We start from the raw sequence: 12332 nt of genomic DNA on the forward strand, positions 1-12332 counted from the left end.
ATAAGTCTCCATTGCAGACGTGGAAATTAATTCTTGAATTTATGGCTCAATTGTTGTCGAGGCATGGTAGGTATAGCTTCTGGTTGGTTGCCATTGGGGTTGACTAAACACATAAGCTCTTGTGTAGGTGTTGAATGCACGAGAGGGGTTGAGTGGCTTGCTTGGTTTTGCGTGGGCCTCCATTATTGTCGAAATTTAGGTGAAGTTGTTAGGGTTGAAGGTGTTGGTGAAGCATTCCTCCCTTTTTTCGATCTTGGCAACCATATGATGGGATTACCATCATAATACCCCTGTTGTTAAAGCACATTCACAAGCACCCATCTTTGATGAACAGTCGGAGTTAATGGTTAATGCACATGAGGCTTCTTTCTTTGAGCAGCCTTGGGGCACTTCTTGATACGCTTGGGAATCCAAGCTTTGGTATAACCTTGGTAGTACCCTTGTGCTTGCAGTAGCCTTTTTAGTACCCACACTTGTTGAGTTGTCGGAGTTCTTTGAGGAACTTGCTTAGTCTCTTGTGAACGATGTTGTGGATTATTGTTATTCTTCCGTGGCTTTTGATTTTTGCCAATCCTAGAATATGGTAGGAAGTCCTCTTTTAGCATTATGCATAAAAATAAGATATGTATTATTTTTTAAAAATTTTGCGAGCTTCGCTGCTATTATTGATAATTTTTAATTTTTTTCTTAAAAGAATAAAACATTGTAATGCAAATATGATAGAAGATATATTCTTAAACTTAAATCTAAACTATGAATTTAAATCATAATTTTAACCATAATCATAAACTTAATTATGATTATTCTACTAGATTAAGCTATTTCCATTTTTTCTCTTTTTCCAAATTGATAGGATTATCTCCTTCTCATTTAGAATCAATTAAAGTAGTTTTTAACTACTTATAAATAATCTAAAAGAATTAACCATTATTTTGTTAACATAAAGGCATAAAAATACCATTTTCTTATTCTCTAGTTTAACAAGCTTAGAGTTTGGTTTTGAATTGAGAATTTATCAATGAGAAGCATTCTTTTGCTAAAGAATTAGCCATAGGAATGACTATTCTTTTTGAGAGAGAGATATACATAAGAAAGCATTCTAATTAAGCATAAAGATTAACTTTTTCTTGATTACACATTAAAATTCTTAGGAAAATCTTGATTTGAATTTAAAACAATCAATTAGAAAACTTCTCAAGCTTGAGAGGGGTTGAGATGAGAAGTCATTTGAGAAAATTTAACAAAAAACCATAAAATTCATTCTTACCTCAAAGATTAGCTTGCTTCTTTTTCTAGAAGTGAAGCCCCCAACCAATCAATCGGTTTAGCAAGTGGAGAAGAGAGCTCCAAGAGTTGTTGAAGAGAGAAAGAAGCTCCAAGCTCCCCAAAAGTAGAGGATTTTTAAGGGATAATAGAAAATGTGATTATTTTAATGTAATACCGGCATGGTATAGCTCAGAGATGAGAATACAAATAATGAGGGCCTTTTTATAGTTGAGGGAGGCCACTAATTGAGTCCAACTGGGTTCTAGAATTTTTCAGCTTCAGTTGGAGTGAATTTGGACAAGATTTGGACCAGTTTGGCCCCCTTTTGATCGAGTTTGATCCAGGAGAGAGGAGAGATAAAAATATCACAATTTTTTTTGAATTAAAAAACCCTTCCACACATGTGAAGGAGGCACCTACCTCAAAGGTCCCCCTCTCCTTTACCAAGGTGTCAAAAATTCATCATTTCTCCAAAATATCTCATTTTTTTAGTAATATCTCTTAATTTTTAACTAATAAAGCTTGTACTCAGTCAACTCTTCATCTTATGTCAGCATTTTCTCATTTTTGGGTATTTTCTTTAATTCATTGGATTTATCTCATCCCAACACTTGGATTAATCCTATTGGCCCATAGGAACCTTAATTTTACCATAATTCAATTTTTTTTGAAAATCTAGACCCTTAGGCTAAGGTCTCTTATATCATTTTTAATTGATTCCTAATGCACCTTGGAGAATTTATTTTGAACTTCTATTTTAGGAAAATATATTTTAGATATTAGAAGAATTTTTATATCTAAAAATATCTTAATATTGAATTACCTCTCTCTAGAATTTTTCTTCTCTCTAGGTAATAACAAGAAAAAATAATATTTTCTTATATTCTGAAATAGGGAATGATTATAGGGGATTGAGGTCAAAGCTTTTTCATTATTCATGCTGAGGAGGAATCTTACAATCACAAAGCCAGGTCTGTGGGAGCTATTCTCTAAAGTACCCCTTGCTCTTTTCCTTTGCATGGTCTCCTTATCCCCATGGAGTATTGGCTCTTCATACAGGGGTGTACAGCCACTGTGACCTAGACCACACGTGCCACCATAGAAGGGCTTGGGATCTTTTTAGAGGACACTCTCTCAAGAAATGTTTGCATTTTAGGACCTGTTCCTATATATCGGCCAATTAAATAACCATGTTGTTTTGTGCATTGTATATAAGAATTTCTCACATCATACAACAAAATCTTTTTGCTACCTCCTTCTCCAGGTAGCTAGCTTGCATGAACACTCTCTGACAAGTTTGTATTAGGTATTTGAGCCCTCTCCCATGGACTTAATTCTTTCTGTACATAACAAAACTTTTGTTAAATGAAAAAACATATTTTCACAAATTTATTAAACTAATGTAAATACCTTAGTCAGAGCAAGTCTTCAAACTTACATTAGGATTTAGATTCCCCCAATGTGTTATTCTATGTTCCCACCATCAAAACCATCTCTCCAAAGGTTTAATATTCTCATCTGCAACATTTCCATCCCTCCACCATCGCCTAATTCTTTCTACTTGTTGTGATGCCATATCAATAGAAGGTGATTTTTGCCACAACTCACATATATCAAGATGCAATTGCAATACTTCCTTTCTAATAAGTCTCTTAGTGTGTTTTTGCAAACTTTTCTCCCAATGGAAAAGATAAGATCTTTCTCTTCCAACCAATACATTATCAAGTTCTCCATCAAACACCGTTTTTATTGGCTCACACCATGTATGGGATATCAAAATCACATGTATATGGCTGTAAACTGCTTAATATTCATGCCTTAAAGAAATAGAGGAATTATTTATCTGGTGCCAGATTTGAGATAGTCTTTGATCATGAGAGTATCAAATGGCTATCTAGTCAAAAAGAGTTGAAAGGATGCAAAGCTTGATGGGCAGAGTTGCTCCAAGAATTTGACTTTCAACTGAGATATAGAAAAGGAAATTACAATGTGGTAGTTGATTCCTTGAGTCACATGCCCATGGTGAACGAGTTGAGTTTTACTCAAATTAAGAGTGATTTTTTGGAATTACTTAAGGGGAAGTGTGTTGATATGATCCGCATTATGCCCACATGTGGAGTGTCATAGAGAAGAGGGATCCCTTGACTATAAATAAAGATAGCCCTGTTAACGAGATAGACACTTCCACTAGTAGTAAGTCTCGAGAGATGTCTCAAGGAGACATGTTACAAGTGATGAAAGAAATCATTGGAAGAAATTTTCCATTAATAATGGTTACCTACTTTATAAAGGTAGAGTATGTATACCTTTGACTCAAACATTAGGCGTCGTATTTTATATGAATGTCATGATAGTCCGAGTGCTGGTCATCTTGGAATACAGAAGACATATGCACTAGTTAAGAGACAATTTTATTGGTCTGGCTTAAGAAGGACGTCCATGACTATGTCTTAAAATGCAAAAAGTGCTAGGTCAATAAAGCAGAACGCCTAAAGGTAGGTGGCTTACTAAGTCCACTAGAGATCCCAAACAGAAAGTGGGAGAGTATCTCAATGGAATTTATATTTGAATTACCTAAAATGAAACGAGGCCACGATTCAGTTTGGGTGGTCATGGATAGGTTGACTAAAAATGTGTCGGTTTATTCTGACAAAAACGACAATGACTATGTGTTATGGCTCACCCTAACCCCCCTTGAAATACATCCAACAAGAGATTACCTAGTGAACCACAACTGTCATGAGGATCTTTCCACCAAGCTCGTAACCCTTGAGGTATCCAAGCTCTACAATTCCTTGAGAAGCAATTCCACCACGCCTCTCCGAGCATTGTCACACCACCGGCCGCGTTGCACTACGAGTACTCGTCCCTCCTCTCACCTCACATCACTCACACACTCACTAGCATGCATTAGGGAGAGAGATTAGCAAGAGGATTAGCAAGAGCAAGACTCAATTGCACAATGGGAGAGTATGTTGTATTATGAGAGAAGTTCACTTATATACATGGCCATAAGTGTTTACACTCACTTAAACTATGGCCGACCGGGCACTTTAGGCTCATAAAAGGCCTAATGCTATTACAATGACTAGTCTCATAATATATCCATGAAGTAAATCACTTGGGACTTTATCCTAACTTGCTACCACACGCTCTTGAAGCGGGAATTGCCATAAATACTCCGTCACACCATTGTGGGCACCCGTCCAAGTTGTAACTTTGGACACTATTGCTTCATATCTTGAATGTATGACCCTCTGGTGTATCTATTGTGACTCCTTGATGTAAAATAATGGTTGTAGATCTTGTTAACCCTAAGAATGGCTTAACATTCCCGCCTCATTTTCGCCTTCTTGATGGCGATCGTGTCCTCGTGATCGTGTTGAAGACCTTTGTGTGGGGAGAATGGACAAGCTTTGTCAATGGCTTTGATGTTGATTGATGCTCAATGGTCTTTGTCCCTCCAGAAGGAATAAGAAAGTTTAGGGGGACTTTTTGATTCACTTGGAAAGCCAAGCATTCGTATTTCCTTGGTAGTACCCTTGTGCTTGCAGTAATCTTTTTGGTACCCACACTTGTTGACTTGATGGAGTTATTTGATGAACTCGCACAGGTTTTTGTGGATGGTGTTGTAGAGTAATTTTATTTTTCCTTGACCTCTTAGTGTTGCATTGAAGAAGGGGCTTTGATGATTGAGGCACCCAAATTTGATTGGCACCTTCGTAGTAGCCTTGAGCTATAAGTAGCTGCTTCTTCACCCACATTTTGCTACCATTAAGATACCTTGATTTGTGTTGGCTTGGTGGATTTTTCTTTTTGGTGGAAGTGGAAGGTTTTGGGACCTCCTTCACATTGGTTGGCATTGAGGGTGCAGGTTTGAGACTCATGGGTATTTTTTATGATGATGAGGCTAGAGTCTCTTGTGGAGTGGCTATCAATGAGGCTTTCAAGCATGCGGTTGTCTTCTTTGGTGAGGTTTGTCGATGGAGAGGCATAGGCTCTGGGGATTTTCCTTTGAGTTCCTTGTTAGAGATAGATGGTTGCATGGGAAAAACTTCTTCAGGAATGGCTGTTGATTGTGAGGTTTTGGCATTGAACTTTGTTGGTGTGAGGATGGGGTTGAAGGAGTAGATGCTAGATCAGAGTCGGTCATTGATGCATATGGTAGGTCATTGTGTAAAGAACTCAAATTTAGGAATTTTGGGAAATATGCACAATTTTGGGACAATTCTTTGTTAGATCCAATGCAATGTTTACTGTGCGATATGCAAGATTTATTATTGGATGTTCTCAACAAGAATTCTTTGTTGTTAGATCCAATACAATGTTTACTGTACGATATGCAAGATTTATTATTGGATGTTCTCAACAAGCATTTGAATAATGCGATATGATTTATATACTATTGTACATTTGTAACAAGTGTATATGATGTTGGTGGTGGGATGTAAATTTGCCTGCACACCAGGAATTAAGCTTGTTTATATCACATAGCCTCCAGTTGACCATCAAATACAGAAATTTTAACAAAGAAAGGATATTCAATGTAACTTTAAGTTGTAAGAAAGTCTAGGTGATAGAATTAAAAAGATCACCATCTGTATTGAATCAAAATTCTTGAACAATGGGTGAACCATAAATCTAAAAGCTTAAGAAAGCCTTACAATCTGAATAATGATCGAACTATGAGTTTGGTAGCTTCATACAACATTGCTAAAAGATTACGAAGCTAGTTGCCCATATGCTAACAAATTATTCTTGCTCAACTGCACTGACATGATTCAATTGATTCTGTTTGGCCTTCAGTATTATAGCCTTTGGAATCTTGATTTTCTCTGGAAGTCGTCCACCCTTGGGCTTCCATGCCCAAATGATGCAGCTAGTATCTTCCCAGCGCTGAGGATCATTTCTGTTCTCTCGCCAATACTTGTTCCAGCAATCCTTATAAACCTCCACATCACTTGCATTCTTCTTCTTTGAAATTGGTGCCCAATATTGTATCTGAACTTGTAGGTAGTTTATCGAGTTGTTGTTTTGATCAACATCACTTGTTGTCACTCCCAACCATATTGGGTAATTTGCATCACAAGGTTGTACAAGCGCAAAATCTCCTTTAGACACATCAAGAGTCGGGTTGAACTCTTCAGCAGGTTTGTTGCGCATTGGACCACAATAATGGTCCTCATTTACATCAAACCCTTCATCTACATTATCCTCCACTTGAAGGTTAAGAGGCTTAGCTTTTTTGCATACACTCCTTGGCCAAAAGTCATAAAATCCAATGTCTTCCCTTGCACTAGGGGTTTGCATGTTTAGCATAAGATTCTCCCAATAGGCAAGGACCGGATTGATCCACTTAGCATAGTCACTTTGGTCTCCTTTCTCTTGCAAGTGCTCTTTCCACCAATTGACATGTTTTTTTAAGCCCTCCACAACCTTCTCATTTTCCTTAACATACTCAAAGGGTGGCAATACTTTTGGAAAACCTTCAGGAAGCTTGGGTCCTCCCTGGTCATTTCTCTTCCATAACTCTATACCACTTTCTGGTAACCAATCAACATTTTTGGGGTGTACTTTGTATTGCATCAAAGGTATTCCATCACTCATATAAAACCTGAATTGCAATGGCTTTGAATGTCCAATCAAGCTATCGGCTCCATCATGTAAGCATCCCTTGACAAAGCCTTTGAAGTCTGCCACCTTTTGTAGGAGAAAGGGTGCTGGATGCATGCTAACACACTCATTAAAGATCTTCATCAAATGTGAAAATGTGAAAATGGTTTGTTTCCTTAACTTCTCAGAGAAGCGACTGAACAATGCATCAATATCTTCATGAGTATGACCAACCATAAGAAAACCAAGCTGCACCATGTCAAACACTCCTCGTGCAACCAATAGGGATAGATAGGCAAATACATAACGGTTCTTATTTTCAGAACCACAATTGTCAAGTTGCAACAACAACGTCCTTGGCAATCTCTTAAAAAATGTCCTTGAATTTGATGGCATTAAACTTGACGCATTTCCATTGCCCCTATCTTGCACATGTGTGTTAGTATGAAAGACTGACTGCATATGTGAAGAACAATTTCCCTCTATATCCACATTTGTTTCTGTCTCTGCATCTGCATCCTCAATGCTCTGCTTGCAATATGCATTTCTCTCCTTCAGTACTTCCATATGTTGATACAGGGCCATAGTAGACAAAACACAATCAAAAAGATTTGTTCGTGGTTCAGCATCTGAGTTTTGTGAGCTCAAGTCACCATACATGTGTTGCTCTCCTCTTTCTAAGTTTCTTAAACATTTTGAGAGAGATGAAATTGTGAAGTTGGGATCACTTGGCCATAACCCCAAGGCAAAGTGACCATAAGCTGTTTGTCCATGTCCATGAGTGAGCATTCCTGTTAAGGATACTGGAAGCCTCTCAACCCCATTGAGAGATTTAGGAACTGGTTTAATTTGTGGTATGGCAGTCTTGCTCTGGTCCATCTTATCATGTATAATACACAAATACCTGTTTGGGTTCATTTCGGAAGAGCTCCTCCAAGCATAGTATAGATTTCTACAACTCATTTGTTTCAACATGTGTGCCCTTCTTTGTGCCATGTATCTGGAACGCTCCTCTTGATTTTTTGTTGATTCCAACTTGACCTTGATTGCCATACAAATGTCGCATTTTGAGAAGGTGGTGGTTTTTGATAAACTAACTGTCTTGAACTCTGTGTTCCACAATCTTGAGAATGATGGTTGTGACAGTGGCCGGTATTCGAACGAGACAAGTGTGTCATTCATCACTTCACGCAATATGTCCACCTGTTTGTACATTGTTGGTAGAACACGTTGGGTCTCGCGAGCTCCATGCATAGTTGTCCTTGACCTATGTGGCATTTGATCGGCATTATTATCTATGAAGCCCTGTATGATTGATTTTGCCATCTCAACATGTGTCATGCCCTTCCGTATTATCCCACTGTTGCCATGACTGACATTACATGCACCATTCAAGAACTTCTTTCTGAGCCTATAGAACGTTGACTTACCGATGCCATGCATTACATACCATGCTTTACTACAAACCTTCTTCCCATCAAATGTGAACTCAAAGCACTCGTCATCTTGACCTTGTCTATAGGCCATGCCCATGCAATCTAGTACAAATGTGTATCGTGTACTATAGCTCTGTCCCCAAAAGTGTACCCTAGCTTGCATGATTTTGGATCTATCTCCAATTTGACAACATCGGTTCTCACAACAATCAATGGTTGCGACGTTGTGAATGTTTGCAACATCGCATTTTTTTCCAGCTCCATGGGTTTTATCGTAATTTTTCATTACCCTTACCCTATGGACATAGCTCCTTTTCTTATTTGTCCCTTCAATGATATCATAGTCAGTGATCATGGCATCATGGTGTTTGTCATCAGAACTATCGCCATCATTGCCCTCTACATCATCATCCTCTTTTTCATCACTTGAAGTGTTTAGGCTGTCAATATTTTTTTGCATGAAGTGATCTTGAATACCCTCATCAATAGAAGAAGATTCTGTGTCCTTCACTAATGGTTCACCATTCTCAAATGTGAGTTGCCTGATCGGCCAACTAACCAAATTCAAACCTGAAACACAAGTTGAACTTGGATGCAAAGATCCTTCTATAATGACACCCAAGCTACTCTCCCCTAGTTCTCTACAATTTATAGCCTCATATGGGTGGACCAGCAATACTACTCCATTGCCAAGTTTTGTAGATCTGTTGTCATCCCAGAGGATGACACTTTTCTCTTTCCAGCTCTCCCTATCTATAAAGTGATCTCCTTGATCAACAAGAAGTTTCGCAAAATTATCCTCTTTGGTATTAGTAATGTCTCTGTCCATAACAAGGTTGACCAATGGCCATTTGATGATGCTTCCAACTGCTTGAGACATTGTTCTTGCATCCATTGTGGCAAATGGAATGAGAAATGTGTCATCAAAGCTTTGTTGAACATGTATTGCTGCACATGTCTCACCAATGAATTGAAAACCACATGTTTGAGATGCATCAATGGAATGAATAACCCCGCGTGCCTTCCTTGCAGAACCATCAATGAGAAACACTGAAGCACCTTGTTTTAGACCCTCCAATCCCTGAAAAAATCAAAATCTCAATAAGAAAGACTGAAGCGATGTTTTTGCGGTAGTACACAAAACTATAAATGTAATTCAATCTCAACATGAGTTCAGGCTCCAACCAAAGTTTGAATCTCACCTATCAATGCTAATTTGTTAAGAGGCTAGGCTCCATCTAAAGCTTGAGCCTTTGCTTGCATATACTTAGTAGGAGGCTCCATGAGGCTCACCATCATATGTTAGTTTGCTACTAGGAGGCTCCAGTTAAAGTTATCATCCTCACTTGCATCATATATTAGTTTGCATATGTTAGCTAGAATGGTAGGCTCCTCCAACAAAAGTTAAAGCCTCACCTGCGGATGCTAGTTCACTTCTAGAAAGCTGCAAGTAAAGTTTGAACCTGACCCACAGATGCTAGTTTGCTTGGAGGCTCCAACCAAAATTTGAGCCTCACCTTCATATGCTAGTTTGCTATTAAGAGGTCCCAATTGAAGTGATAATCCTCACCTCATGTATATGCTAGTTTCCCAAGAGGTAGGCTTCATCACCCTCTGCATCTGGCCACACCGTTTCATTTTGGGATATTGAGTCAAGATATGGTGTCAATTAGCCATCAATGTTTCATAGCTACAAAAGGCAAAGGTGAGTGGTTACAACAGCAGCAAAGGCAAAGAGAAAGCAATAGAGAGAAACGATATGCTAGTGAAGAGAATGTGACATGGAAATGAGCAAATGGACATTGGATTTAAGACTCTTCTCCTTCGTGAGACTCAAACTCAAGTTTGAGCCATTGTGCATTATATAGATTTTAGTTGAATTTTTAATCGCATAGTTCATAAGTATATTTGGGTGTATGGGGAAAGAGGGAAGAAAACAAGAAATCTCAAGCTCAAGGCTCGAACTTGAGTTTGAGCCTTGTCTATTACACAAGTAAGTAGGAATAGAGAGGGAAGCTAGGATAATCCAATAGAACAAGTGGGGTGTGGGTGAAGATGGGTATATAACCAAAAGTGAAAGTAACTATAATCAAAAGACCTGGGACCTGGGCCTGGGCTTGGGCTTGGGCTTGGGGAATGAGCCATTGTGCATTATATAGATTTTAGTTGAATTTTTAATCGCATAGTTTATAAGTATATTTGGGTGTATGAGAAAAATAGGAAAGAAAACAAGAAATCTCAAGTTCAAGGTCAAGCTCAAGGCTCGAACTTGAGTTTGAGCCTTGTCTATTACACAAGTGGGGAAACTAGCCTAATCCCATAGAACAAGTGGGGTGTGGATGAAGATGAGTATATAAGTATATTGGGTGTATGGGAAAAATAGGGAAGAAAACAAGAAATCTCAAGTTCAAGGTCAAGCTCAAGGCTCGAACTTGAGTTTGAGCCTTGTCTATTACACAAGTGGGGAAACTAGCCTAATCCCATAGAACAAGTGGGGTGTGGATGAAGATGAGTATATAAGTATATTGGGTGTATGGGAAAAATAGGGAAGAAAACAAGAAATCTCAAGCTCAAGGCTCGAACTTGAGTTTGAGCCTTGTCTATTACACAAGTGGGGAAACTAGCCTAATCCCATAGAACAAGTGGGGTGTGGATGAAGATGAGTATATAACCAAAAGTGAAAGTAACTATTATCAAAAGACCTGGGACCTGGGGCCTAGGCCTGGGCTTGGGCTTGGGGAATGAAACCGAAACCGAAACCCAGCTTTCTGCCGGGCCGACCCGGCGCTCCTCCGTCCTCCTCTCCCGGGAAATCGAGTCGAATCCTCCTCTCGCATCCGGAACCGGGTCCGCGCAAATCGAATCCTCCCTCTCCCGGCAGCCAGCCCCTTCCTCCTCTCGGCGGAGAGCACCTCCCCCTTCCTCCTCTCGAGCAGAACCCCCCCTCTCGGCGCAGCCAGCTCCCCCTCCCTTCCTCCATTGGAACCGCCCTCTCCCGGCGCAGCCACCCTCTCTCCCCCCTTCCTCCTCCGTCGGCGCGGCGCGCAGAACCCCCCCCCCCTCTCCCGGCGCAGGCTCTCCCCCCTTCCTCCTCCGTCGCGGCACGGCGCGCAGAACCCCTCCGTCCCCTGACGGCCGCCCCTCCCAAAATTCAAATTCAAAAATTTCCCCCAACGGCCGTCCCCCAAATTCAAATTCGAAATTCCCCCCCAACGAAAATTCAAAAATTCGAAACCCCCCCCCAACGGAATTCCGCCCGCACCCCGAAATTCCCCGTCGACCCCTAAAATTTTTTCGCCTTCTCTCTCTCGAAAAAAAAATCGCCTTCGCCTTCCCCTTCCCTCGCAAACAAGCAGAATCGTCTGACCTCGCCAAAAAAAACAGAATCGTCCGACCTCGCCAAAAAAAACTTGTGCACCCGCCTTCGCCTTCCCTCGCAAAAAAAAGAAGCGGCCGACCTCGCGTTTCACTCATAGAAAAAACTGCGCGCCCTGGAGCAGATCTCTCGCAGCAAAAACTCTCCGCTCCCTGCGTTTCCAGCGCGCCCTGCAGAGCTTCGTTTCAAGCGCACCTTGGAGCAGATCCAGCCGTGCGTTTCAAGCGCACCTTGGAGCAGATCAAGCCCTGCGTTTCAAGCGCACCTTGGAGCAGATCTCCCTGCAGCCCTGCGTTTCTAGCGGTTTCTTTTCCTCGGATACCTCAAGCATCCGTCAAGATCAAGACTGTGCAACATCGGAGACTTCAGAAAGTAAGTCCTTCTTTAATTGATTGTCTACACTAATATAAACGCTTACTTGATTGCACGCTAAGTGTGTCATTTGTTGATCGTTGCTCGTCGTAGATTGTTTGCACCACTTGCTGCTCTCTTTTGTATCTTCACATATGTCGAAAACCTATAAAACTGATCCAAGATAGACTCCACAACTTGGATATAGACTCCACCTTAAGGCTCGAACTTGAGTTGGAGCCTTGGCTCTCGATGCTAGTGTACACCGGCCTTAAGGCTCGAACTTGAGT

The sequence above is a fragment of the Cibotium barometz genome, chromosome 18 (assembly GCF_041138505.1).
Source record: "Cibotium barometz isolate CiBa-2024 chromosome 18, ASM4113850v1, whole genome shotgun sequence".
In the NCBI taxonomy this organism is placed as follows: domain Eukaryota; kingdom Viridiplantae; phylum Streptophyta; class Polypodiopsida; order Cyatheales; family Cibotiaceae; genus Cibotium; species Cibotium barometz.